The sequence below is a fragment of the Cricetulus griseus genome (genome assembly GCF_003668045.3).
Source record: "Cricetulus griseus strain 17A/GY chromosome 1 unlocalized genomic scaffold, alternate assembly CriGri-PICRH-1.0 chr1_1, whole genome shotgun sequence".
Classification (NCBI taxonomy): Eukaryota; Metazoa; Chordata; class Mammalia; order Rodentia; family Cricetidae; genus Cricetulus; species Cricetulus griseus.
Window position 1 is genome coordinate 45,309,066 of NW_023276807.1, and position 13,929 is coordinate 45,322,994.

The window sequence follows — 13,929 nt, forward strand, 5'->3', positions numbered from 1 at the left end:
GAAAAACTAGTAGACAGAAATAGAAATCGTTCTGTGTACATGAACTATATATTTTACAAGCACAGCATAAAGTATTCAATAAACCCAAGTTTCTAAAAGCCAAGAGACTCCAATAAATAAAGTAGCAATATCCATTAAAATTTACCATTTCCTTTTGCAGAACGATGTCACAGCAATATTTACCCAATTAAATAGTTAATTTCTTTCATTGATTCTATTTGATGTCAATACCTAGTACTACTTTTTATTTGTAATAAGTCATGACTTGCTTGACTTTTGTAATCCTCAGGGTCAAGTTAGCATTAATTATAAATAAGCTGACTGAAGTGAAGAGTCTTATTACAGAACAATGACCAACAATGAAGTGTTTAGTCTGCGCTACAATTGCTGTCTTATGGGAATTTCCTGTGCAATTCTCACAGCATCTTTGAACATGGTGACTTCCATCATCTTCACAAGGGAGAATACTGAGGTTTCAGACTGTGAGAACCTTCCTTTCCTACTGGAATAATTTGTTCTTTGTGGTACTGGAGCTAGAATCTTGGGCTTTGGGCTACAAAGGTGATTCCTATCTTTATTTTGGGTTTTTACTTTCCTGGTGTTGAGGATCAAACTCTAGGTCTTGGGCATGCTAGGCAGGCACTTACATAGCTACTGAATTGAACCCCATTCCTATGGAGGTAGCTAGTAACAGAGGCATGATGACACCGAAAGCCCAAGCATCCCCACCATGCTTTTGATGGGGCAGGTCAAAGGTGGACCCTTTTGTGTGTGTACTAATTATCCTCCTTGGAATAGTTACAACTGTTGGATTTTAGACTTGCCCTACTTTCTCAGTTCTCTCCCAGGATCATTTAACTTTGTAATTATGCAAACTTACGCCTGTCAAAATGATATACTGACTCATTCGTTTAGTTGAAAGGTACAAACCCAAATCCATTTTTTTTTTAAATACCGGGAACCTAATTGAAAATTTTCATGAATCATCTTAATGAGAAATCAGTAGCAGGAAACCTCCACTTTCTTGAAGTGCTAATTAGCTGCATATTCATCTTGAGTGAAGCTCCTCTCTGGCTGTGCTTCCTCTAAGGACACAGTGCGCCCTGTGGGAAGGAAGCAACGCCACAACTGTCAGACATTGCTTCCACTCCTCTTGGAGATGATGATTTGGCTATTTATTATTACAAGGTGAGGTGACCAGTGTCTTCCTGGCATTGGATAAAGATATATTGTCACCATTATTTGTTAGTCCCTGCAGTTCTTTCTCTCCCCCCCACCTTGGCTGTCACTCATCACTTCTCCTGTGCGTTATCCCAGCTGATCTGATACAGTCTTTTGCTGACAGCCCAGTACTTGAAAGATAGTCTTTGAGAGCCTCATCTTTTCATACTCTGTATCGTATGAAAAAAATATCACAGCAACTTGCTAGTGTTTACTTGTTGTAAATTTACACCTTGCAAAAAATCCAATATCCACCTCTGAAGAGCATAAAATATTAATCTCTCCCTTATTTACTTAACATTCTATATTTCTTCAAACTCAGACGACACACTCAATGACCCAAATTCTCTTTAATTTTTGTTTTCAGAATTTCCTACAATACAGATTTCATTTACATTGTTTCCTCCACTTACACTTAAATTCATGACCTCTTCTTTAATTCCCATTGTTACATAATATTCTCTCTCTCTCTCTCTCTCTGTGTGTGTGTGTGTGTGTGCACGAACATGTGATACAAACCCATAGCTTACTTGGTCCACTAAGTGTTGCATGCATGCATATGAATTTAGGGCAGTGTGCTGTGATTGGATAACCTACCCAGGACTCAACCCTGTGAAAGACTGATTCCTGCATCTCTTAGCAGCAGTTAATAATTGCCAGTAGCTCTTCATTTAGGGCAGAGCTTGTGAGCCCCAATCCACGTTGGCATGGCAACAGATGTCATTGTGAAAATCTTGTTTAGGTGATCATATGTCTGAGATTTATAAGGCGCAGCTTCCCAGTGCTATACAGAAGACACTATTATTCAACATATTCCAAGTCTTCTGACTCTTAAAGTCTTTCACCCCTCTGTTTTCTGAGCCGTAGGTGCAGGGCCTGAGCTGTAGAAGTATCCATTGGTGTTGGGCATCTGTCTGCTCTCCTCTGTGTTTTGACCAGTTTTGGATTTCTGTAGTGGTTTCCAGGAGAGTAAGAAGGGACCATGGGAGGCCAGAGGAGGGACACTAAAGGAAGGGATAATATGACACAGGTGCTATGAGGAGGAAAATGGGGACAAGGTGGTAGGTTATAACTGAGAAAGGGGGTGGAAGAGCAACACAGAAGGAGGGGAAAGGGGATATATAGCACTAAGTTTGTTTAAAAAGACCCTTGGGATGATGGTTAGGAAAACCACAGAAACAGCTGACCCCAGCAAGTGGGAGGTCACATGGACTCTGCACTCACAGCTGGGGAACCTGCATGGGACCGAACTAGGCCCTCTGAATATGGATGCCAGCTACTTGGCTGTGGCTTGATCTGCTTTTTTATGGTTAAATAATTAGTAAGAATTTTACTGTTTAAATTGCAAAATATCATTTTTAAAACATTTCAGAATATTTAACTGCTATGTAAACTCATTGAAATCCCACAGCTCATGACACAATGTCAGATGTTGTATCCAATTGCTCAGAACACATAGACAAGCCACGCTCATGAAGACTGATAGGAAAGAGTTTATCCAGTGTGTGACTGGCTGAGGAAATACTCCCTTGACACAGGACACTGGCAAGGTGAGTGTCATTTTAGGTGCCTGGGACTCTATCCCATGACATAGGATGCCCATGCTTCTGCTTAGAACTGGCTGCCATCAATTTACCTCTGATGCCTGTTGGAAGCCAGGCCAATCTGAGGCTTTCTCAAAGGCCCCAATGAAAGAACAAAGGGAATGTTAATTCTGTGTTTTTGCCCAGGGGCAGACTATGCAAAGTCCAGTCTGGGGCTACAGCCAAGCCCTCAAAGGATGCACGTTTGTGTTTTCTGGGAACTCCACTCTTACTCCTGGGCTGTGGTTTTCAGTCCTAGGGCATCTGTGTCTGAGGTACCCTATGTTCTCTTTGACAGCATTGCTTAGCTTTCTACCGACTCTGTCTTCTTCTCTCCCTACAAATTCTATATAAAATGCCATATTTCTTAATACGTTTGCTTGTCATAACACATAGTTTGTGCAAGACCTTGGGATCCCAAACTTCTTTATTTTCCGGTTCCCTGCTCCGTTCTCTCAGGAACCTGTCACTGAAAGATGAGATGCTCATCTAGGCCAGGTGCCAACTGCTGGACTCATGCATTATGCTCCAGGAAATGTTAAGGTAGCCATCTTTTTCCATGGCCTGCTGCTTCAATCCACAGGGGAAAGACAATCTTTGAGGATACTGCAAGCTTCAAACTACAAGGCTCCAACTATGTTGCTCGGGGTGAAGAAGAGTCCTCTGGTACGGGTCTTTGGCTGGGTACCAGCTAATACACCATTGCACTGGCAACTAGTATGGTGGCCTCCAACATGCTCCACTTCAAGACTTTGTTTAGTCTAGACACCTAATATTTTCCCAACCTACTCCTGTACCAGGGCACTGAGTGGGCAAGTATGGTGGCATAAATAGCCTGGGAAAGGTGGGGTTAGGCCATTCCTAGTAGTTTAAAAAATGTTCTGTGCATTTCTCTGGTTTATTTCACACGTATCTCTTTCGTATTTTGTACTCTGCTCTAACATCTATATTCTCAGACTCTAAATTCAATGGTGCTGTTAATTGCCATTATGCAACTGTTAGTCTTTTTTGGTTGTGAGCCTAGCCTTTAATGGCTGAGCCATCTCTCTAGCCCTCTGTCAGTCTTTTTAAAAAGATTTTGCTTGGGGCTGGAGAGGTTCCTCAGCAGTAAGAGTTCTTGTTGCTTTTCCAGAAGGCCAAGGTTTGGTTACTAGCACCTACATGGCAGCTAACAACCTTTTTTTAAACCCTTTCCAGGTGATTTTATACCTTTTTCTAGCTTTTACAAGAACTGTATATACTTGGTACACAGGCAAAATACCCCACACACATAAAATCTTCTTTAAAAACATTGTGCTGTGGATAGGAGTGTAGCCCAGTTGTAGAGTACTTGTCTAGCAAACAAGAGGCCTAGGTTTAATACCTAGCAACACACACACACACACACACACACACACACACACACACTCCTAGGATTTTTTTTTTTTTTTTTTGCTTTAGCCAGCTGTGTCTGTGCATGAGGCACACACATGTGCTTGTACATACTTATCTCAGGGCCCCTTAAGACTTCTAACTCCGGGAAGAAGTCTAACTGCTTTTTGAAGCACATTATATTCATAGTATTAGTAAAAAACTGCGTACAGAGACCTCCCCCCAATTGCAGGCTCACTACTGCTCAAGTTCCAACTGCCACTGATGCCCTTTGTTCTGGCCGAGGCCCTCTTCTGTACATCCTGGTTCCTGCTTGCTTATAACAACTTGAATTCTGAGTTGTGTGCTTCCCACTCATGACCGCCTGAAGTTCACCTTTCAGATTTTTAAAATTTTACTTTTTTGAAGGAGGAAAATATTCCTGGATACCATAACCACTAGAACGTCTGATGCATTTGGGGTCCAACTACTATGAAGAGGAATTCAAGCTTAGTTTCTGAAACTGCATGTGACTGGGAACAAGAGCATACAGTGTTCATTTTCTGCTCAGCAAAGTGAGTATCAGAAGCAGAAACTGAGTTGTTAGCATAACCTCTTTCATGTGCATTTGTTTCCTAATTTATTTCTTAGTCCAAATATAAGCTAAATACACGACTGTGCTGCTGTACATTTTAGAACACACATGTGACAAATGAGGGCTGACATTCGGCTATGCTTTAATAGGCTGAACAACTAGCAAATCCTATTCTTTTATTTGCTCCTTTTGCAATGAGTCTTGACATCACCTTCTCCTCTTTCTTAAATTTACTTGCTTAGTGGGCACAATGCAGTTTTGATGTGCAATCTGATTTCAAAAGGATCTTTGAGACAGCTAATCTTCTGTACACTCGCTGTAATTAAATATTACGGCACAAATGGTACATAAGATACCTGCCTTCTTGAGAACTTCTCAGCGCCAAAGAGCAATGACATAAAAAAGTATAGATTTCATGGCACTTATTTTTAGATTTTCAGCTTGAACTTTTAACTGGCATGGTACACCTACAGTGATATGCGGCACGGAGTGGCTATTTTCATTGTCTTCCACTCTGTCCTAAGCTCTCATTTTACCTGGTCTAAACCTGCTCTCATTTTAATCTGTTTACATTTAAGCTACCTGCTCCCTCTACCTGCATGCTTTGAGTTGCTTGTCTGGCAATATTCCTACAGAACCACTATGCTGAAGTACAGTCACCATTGAGTTTTAGTGTCTTACAAATAAATGTGGTTAACAATTTCTATCAAACTGAGATGCTAAGCTTTGAAGACTATGCTTGCCTTGATATATAAATAACGTGAGTAAAAACATGGACTGCTCTCACAGGGGACCTAGGGTCAGTTCTCAGCATGTTGGATGGCTCATAGCTGCCTTTAGGTCCAGCTATAGGGGCTTTGCTATCCTTTTCTGGAATCTGTGGGCACTCCCCCATGTACACACATAATCAAAAATAAACTAAACATAAGGCTGAAAAGGTAGAGCTCAGTGTTTCACAACAGTTGCTGCTCTTGCAGAGGACCCAGGCTTGGTTCTGAGCATCCATGTGGAGAGACACAACTAAGTGTAATTCTAGTTCCATGGATCCTGACTCCAGGTTTTGGACTTTCAGGGCACCAGTCACACATACATATGGGTAAATAATCTTACATGTCAAATAGAAAATAATACATCTTTCAAAAAAGTAAATGTAGTCATGCTAAAAATATTCAAATACAGTTCAGCAGCATCTCAATAAATATAAAAAACATAACAGAAGTTCAAATATTCAAAGAAAAGCATTTTTAAGTGTCTTATGTATATTTCCAGATATATTCAGAACATGGAGTTTAAATACTCTATGTCATTTTGAACACATATTTCTGCTATTCCTTGAAATGATACTAAAATAACAATAAAAACTGATTTTTAAAATGTATTCTTCATGGACAAAAAAACTGGAAATGGCAATATAGGCAAAGGGTTAATTAAATTTTAATTCCAGAAATGGACAGTAACTAACTTAGATCAAAAGAATGAAAATGCCTGTAATAGGGGAACATTCTGAGAGAGGTGGATTCCCACAGTTGAGCTCCCCAAAGCTTGAGATGAAGGATCGTGGTGCTGCCAAGCTTGTACTATAAATGCATGGCTGGCTGATGCTGTTTAGGAACCATTTAGGTTTCAGGGTCTTCCCTGCCTTCCCCTTCCTTCTCCTCCCTAACATACACCAGAAGAAAACCCTGCAAAGCTTCCAAAGAATTCTATGTACAGATGGAAAAGATGTGAAGCAGGTGGGGGGTGGGAGGGATCTCTTTTTTTGTATTTAGCTCTGAACAAAATCAAAATGAAGCTTTGAATGAGCTGGCAGAATCCTAGCCAGCCAGAGAAAAGACCTGTCAGTGCTGATGGTAAGGGGCTTCCTAGGCAAGCAGGCTGGCCAGAGAGCAGAAAGGGAAATCAATCCGTCAAACTTCATCCTATCTGCACACAGACTCCAATGTGTTGTAAAAGACAAGCATATAGAAAAGAACTATTAGATATGGAACAAAAACCTGTAAGATGAGAGGCCCAACACACAAATGCACACAAAAGAATGAGGCAATAAAAGAAGTAGGAGAAAACATCAAAGAAACTCATATTAGACAATTAGAAATAAGTAATATACTATATGAAACAAAAACAAAAGTCAGAAAAATCCAGAACCTAAATGGTAGAATTAAAAATATAAAAAGAATGGATAAAGACAACAAGGTACCACAAGGAGATAAAGATGAATAGTAGGGAAGAAAAGATTACAGGTTGAGTTTAGAAGGTACAGTGTCTGAATAACAGATAGTTCAGGAAAAAAACAGAGAAAAGAAGAGAACATTCTCAAAATACTTCCAAAAATTCAGACTGGATGCTGTGAGTCCACAAATGAAACACTACTGTGCCCAGCACTAACAATGGATAAAAGACCTGTATCAAGGGGCAGCAGGGAGAGTCTTACAAGAAGGGGGATTAGAAAAAGACTGCAGTTTCCAAGAGGGAAGGAAAACAGGTGAGGCATCCAAAAGACATGGGACTTCTTGAGAATACTACTGAAAACAGGAACACTATGGGGCAATACTTTCACAGTTTGGAGGCAGAGGTGAGTGCACCATTCTAGATTGCTATCTCTGGAGAGACTATTCCCCAACCTTGAAGGTAAAAATAAAGGGGTTTTCAAGGCACATAACTTAAAACGCTTTCACTCCAGGAAAAGAGACGAGCAGAGGATGTCCTGGAGATGGAGGTCCCAGAGTGATACTTCTGCACCAGGTGAGTGAGGCTACTCTAGATGGGCCAGTGAGATGTAGACTGCCAGAAGAGATTTCCAGAATAATAAAGGGCTGACATATTGCCAAAAGTGTTCACATTCCTTTGCAGTCCACACAGTTTTAGAGATGAATCCAGAATGAATTAGTGACAGGCAAATGAGGTACATACATGCTTTTAGCAAACCAAAATGAAGAAAATTATTAATTTTGACTAAAAATGAGAATTTATAGCTCTTTGGCTTTTAAAATATATACACACAATGCAGTGGTTCTCAACCTTCCTAATGCTGAGACATTTTAATACAGTTCCTCATGTTGTAGTGACTCCAACCACAAATTTACTTTCATTGCTAATTCCTAACTGTAATTCTGGAATCATAATGTAAATATCTGTGTTTTCAGATGGTTATAGGTGACTCCTGTGAAAGGGGTCATGACTCACAGGATGAACACCACTGATATAATGACTAAATTACAATACAGTAATATGTAATGCAAATATATTTTGAGCACAACAGTAGCAGAGTACACATTTTAAACCCAACTGTGTTCTCATAGAAATGTCTTGCAGATTATGTCATATCAACACCATAAACAAACTTCCTATTTTTCCATAATATACCATTTCACCAAAACCCCAGACTTGTGGACGTAGGAAAGTAAAAACCCGCAAGTATATGCATTGGGGTACTGTTGTGCAGAGGTAAAGTTCAGGGTAACAATTTTGCTTCATTGAGACAGCTTCACCAGCACTGGTAAAGGGCACCAAACCACCCCACATACTCATGAGCACTACATACTACAAAACCATCTTTGCTGTCTGCAACTCATGTAAAAACACATGTCATGTTTTACCCTTATGCGCATGTACTTAAAATTACTTTTCTTGTTACCCAATTTCTACAAAAATCTCTCCCCATTCAGATCCCTTCTCATTAGCATGTGTTCCTCTTTTCCTCACAAAGCAGTCAAAATTATCCTTGTAAGATCAATTTCATAGTAACCCTTTTATATTCTACAAATATTGCAAACTTACATGCATAAAGTTACAATTATTGGTATGTTCTTATTTTTGAGATGTCAAATATTTATTATAATATAAAGACAATTAATTGCAAAGATGATATGTCATAGGATATGACATGTGACACTGCAGGATAAGTCATTATTTCATGAGCTGCTAAGAAAGTAAAAACGCTGCTCATAAAAGAAAATATAATACTTTATTACTTATGATTTTTATTTTACTTACTGGATATTACATGATTCACAGTTTTATATCTCCTGGGAATGCAAGCACAATACAGTTTAAAAAAGTGTTTATTTACTGATAGCAGAAGTGGGATGAGGTGTGGTGATACACACATAAATTTCAACTCAGGAGGCTGAGGTCAGAAGACTGCTTGAGTCAAGGAATTTGTATCCATCTGTGGTGGTTTGTCAGAAAATGGCCCCCAAAGGGAGTAGCACTATTAGGAAGTGTGGCCTTGTTGGGGTAGGTGTGGCCTTGTTGAAGGAAGTGTGTCACTGTGGAGGTGGGCTTACAGGTCTCACATATGCTCAAGCCACACCCAGTGAGACGGAACACTTCTTATTGCCTTTTGATTGAGATGTAGCCAGCACCACGTAAAAGGGAATAGCATTAGGAAGTGTGGCCTTGTTGGAATAGGTGTGGTCTTTCTGAAGGAAGTGTGTCATTGTGGAGGTGGGCTTTGAGGCTTCATATATGCTCAAGCCATGTCCAGTGAGACAGACCACTTACTGTTATCTGCAAGTCAAGATGTAGAAAACTCAGCTACTTTGCCTGCATGCCACCATATCATATGATAATGGACTAAACCTCTGAAAATGTAAGCCACCCTACATAATTTTCCTTTATAAGAGTTGCAGTGGTCATGGTGTCTCTTCACTGCAATAAAAACCCTAACTAAGACACCACCCTTGGCTACAAAGTGAGATTATTTAATTAAACTAAAATCAATCCAAACTGAAACAGTAGAGAAAGATAACTAATACACTTTTAAAATGTTATTTCTAGTTGTTCTCTTAACAAGAAAACTCCTATAAAGTAACAACACTAGTAACATTGGCTACTATAGTTTTGGCTTTATTTTAAGCCACATAAATGATTCATTCTGTGAAATAAATTAGACACTCCATTAAGTCACATATAAACTTTCTGAAATCTTTCTATGAAACAGGCATCTCTCTGAAACACTCTAAGAAAGGTTCCAAGACTCTGCAGTTCACTTATCTACTGCGGTATTCATGAGTCCAGTGTGATGGCATGTAATACTATGGAAGTGGGCTTAAGATCAATGGTAACCCATAAAGATTTCTCAAGTTAGGAAGTGATATTTTCCAAAAGAAATTAGTTCACTGATATACACAATAGCAAACCACAGTGTTTCTTGGTTCAAAAGAGGTACATTTATTTTAAGATAACATAACAATGTAAGACATGTAGCTTTACAATTAAGATTTATATTAACAAGCAGACTTTAAGCTAAAACAATTTATTATACACTATTCTGAGAGGTACTGAATATCATCATGTAGAATTTCTTTAAGAAGCACAACACTAAAATTTTTTGTAGAGTTTAATGTTTGTGAAATTTGTATAATTTGTAGAGGGAAATTTTGAAGCTAACATATGAGTATTTAGTGCATTATTTGCAAAACATTCAAAATATTTCAGCTGATATAATTAATACTCCAGTGAGATATTTTTACCTCCATTTTATAGACAAAAAAGATTTAGAGTGATACAGAGGGAGTCATTGTAATTCACTATTCTCTTACCATATTAATTCATCAGAATATTTTATTTATTTTCATTTTTATACTATCTTGTCACCTTACAAACAGACCCACTCACAATAAAACAATAAAGAATAGTGACTGTGCTTATATTATGGGAGTTACTTTCTTGGGACAATGACAAGACTTATAAAGGGTCTTTAAATAGGTTATTTAATTTTAATCCACATTAACAAGGTTTCCATTTATATGTGATAATATAACTTATAGCCAAAGATTAATTTGTATTTTTTCAATTATTTTATATTCCATGTACTACTGAGAACATTCCAGGCAAAGGGATAAATGAGCAGCTAGGCATCTCTATCTAGACATGACATGACTAAAATTTCAAAGCAGGTGAAATTAAATAAGTATACTATACTGTATTTGCACATGTATATTTCTATATTAGTGCAATAAATAATATGAGACAAAGAATGTGGAAAAGTCTAAAAAACACAAAACAATACTATTAACACCAAAATAACAATAATTTTATAAATAAGCTGATGCAGATCAATTTCACATTCAATAACTTAGAAAAATAAAGCCAGTGTTTCCTATTTTCATATGCAAAAGCAAAGTAATGGTTGGAGTGTATGAAATTTACATGAAATATGTCTTATGGAAGAGGATAAATGAATCTATTAATTTTCATATATTAGATTAATGACATATAATACATGCAATATATAAATATATTAACTTAAAGTCATTGCTTTGTTTTATAATATCCTTGTATAAACAAACCAATTTTATCAGGTAGCCAAAGTTGTATTAATATTCTAAAATTCTTTTTCAATGTGAAAATCTAGGGTTTCTTTTTCCTCTTTCCTTCTTTCTTTCTTTCTTTCTTTCTTTCTTTCTTTCTTTCTTTCTTTCTTTCTTTCTTTCTTTCTTTCTTTAAATTTGCAGTGTTGGGAATTAAATCTGAGCCCTCCAACAAGGTAGGCAAGCCCTCTGCCACTGAGTTACTTATTTTCCCAGCATTTTTATTTTTGGCAGGATTCTTCTAAGTTGCCCAAGTGCCTGGAGCTTGTATCACAGCCCAGGCAGGCCTTGAGTTGTGACCTTTGGGGCCAGTCTCTCAAGTGAATAGAAAGTTTTATTTTCTCTTAAAACATGTTTCAATATAATGAATTGTATGTAAATGGCTTATCAACTACTGGCTGTTTGGATCAATTTTTCATGTGGTCCTTTAGCAAGAAACAAAAAATTATCTTCTACCTATTAAATATACATCAAACTTCTAAACCATTTATATTAGTTTTGATGCTATAGACATATTTTTAACAATATCCAATATGTTACTAATATTATTTCCATATCGTCTGCTCACAATTAGGAGCACCACCACGTGTCCTCCGTGGGAATTACTACTACCCCTGTCCTGGCTTCTAACATCAGCATGTGATCACCATGTTTTCTTACAAAAAAAAAAAAAAAAAAAAAAAAAACTAAATTACTTCTTAAATAAAATACCTGAAATTCTGTTGGCTTTGGTACAAAAACAAAACAAAATACACAAAAACAGCAAAAACAAACGAAATTTTACACAAATCCAACAGTGTATATTACATAAGTACTTTTAAAAGTTGAAAGTACAATGTAAACCATCATATTATTTTGTAAATTTTCACTTGTCTTCTGAAATTACTTCGGTGTAATTAAATACAAGGTAAATAACAGGGACTTACTAACAAATCTAAGGGCCCTAAGACAAATTGGAAGCAATATTCATTGTCTGAAAACAGGTACACAGTCCAAACCAGAAGAAAATGTGTTTCTGTTTTTAAGTCATCTAAATTCTAGGGCTCATGAATTATTTTGAAATAAAGGACATTTCTAATAAATAAATAATCTAAATACATTCTCAGATAGTCATCGGGACTACCCATATACTTGTGAAGGGAATGAAAAAGTTCAGAATTCAGTCAATCACTGTGAAAGCAGTAAGTTTTCTCTTGGTGGTTCTAGGGATCAAACCCCAGGCTAATTAGAAGATTCAATTTTCCTCTGTTTTACATGGATGAACTCAGTTCAAGGAAAAAATGTAATTTCATAGTATTTCACCTTTCCCTTTATTTTCTGTATGTTCTGACTTCACACTTGGATCCACGCTCAGAAACTTGTTTCATGCTTGTCACATAGATCATAATCCTTCCATCTTTGTTTTAGGAGTATCTAGTTAAAAAAAATGCCAAAGCAATATTTATATAACTAAAGCTAATGACATTAATCAAAATTTTTACAAAAATTATATGAAGCAGTCAGGTATCTAATCAAAAACCATCCATATGAAATATAATAATTAACTATTTAAAAAACACTTTAAAAGTTCATAGCTTTTAAAAAACTGTATTTATCTGTTTACTGGTATTTGAATGTGCCACGATGTGTAAGTGGGAGTCCATTATCATTCCTCCATCATGTGGATTCAAGTCATCAGGCTTCGGGCATTCATTATTTCATTGGCCCAAGTTCATGTTTTGCTAAGAAACTTCTTTAGTACTTGGTTCCAGGAAGGCATAGATTTAGGTAATCATTTTGAACTGTGGTTCTATGCACTAATACAAATATCATTAGGGTACATGTGATGCTATTCAAGTAGGATGGGAACATCATACACAGGAATGTATAAATGTGACAGTACTAATTTTTCAGTGCATTGTTCTTGTTTCATAGGGCAGTATACAATGTCTTACAATAGAAGTATGGAAAACCCTAGGTAGCAAGATCACAATAGTTATCTTAACAGAAAAATAAGCCTGCTCGTCTCTCAATGTCTTGGACCACTGCTGCCCAAAGTGGAGTACATATAATACTAGGTCTTCAAAAATACTTCACAAAACACTTATGGTTGCAGTCTCTTTATAGAAAGACAAAAACAAATAGTAGCATAGTGAGAGCTGATAGTTTTTTTTTTTTTTTTTTTTTTTTTACATTTCTCCAAGTTGACAAAGGCTGATGGTTGGTTAATGATGACAACTTGACAACACCAGAAATCAATCGCCCAGGAGACAAGCCTCTGGACTTGGTTACGGGGAGCTGTATGTATTACACAGTCAGTTGGGATGATTCACCACTCTGACAGGGATTTTAAGCTGTGTAAATGGGGAAAGGGCAGTAAGCAGTATGCAATCACTGCTCTAGGCTTTCCCACAGTGGATGAGGTGTGACCAGCAGTTTCATGCTCCTGCTGCCTTCCCGACAGGATGGACTGAGTATCATAGACTGTGAGCCAGAGCCACAGGAAATATAAAGACACAAAGCAACTTCTTTTTTTCTTCTTAAAGACTGTTTACCAGCACCATGAGGAGCCACTTTGGGAAACAAGGGCTTCAAGCTTGATGAAAATAGTAAGAAATACACCTAAGAACATACACTCACTCCTAAATGAGCATCGAAACCTCCACCATGGGAAAGTAACATGACTGACCAAACTTATACAGTTATTGATGGTTAAAAAAAAAATAATCTTCTTTCTGGAGATTAACAAGTTTGAGATATTGCTTTGGTTCAAACCAAAACAGGACAGACTTCCTGAATTACTTAGGGGGACAGCTGTCTGAAAGTAGAAGCTGGGAGGATCATGACTTCAAGACCACAAAAACCTAAGGGATGTGAACCAGTGGTA

General features: G+C 37.5%; 1 protein-coding gene across 2 annotated transcripts in view; it reads right to left on the reverse strand.

Moving 5' to 3' along the window:
* Positions 1–9,897: 9,897 nt before the first annotated feature.
* The window catches only part of Micu3 (mitochondrial calcium uptake family member 3), a 79,700-nt gene continuing 75,668 nt past the window's right edge, over positions 9,898–13,929 (reverse strand). For both annotated transcript variants that reach the window (XM_027391220.2, XM_027391219.2), the window contains one exon: positions 9,898–12,476. The gene's annotated coding sequence lies outside the window, so the exon portion shown is untranslated. The remainder of the gene's footprint in view (positions 12,477–13,929) is intronic.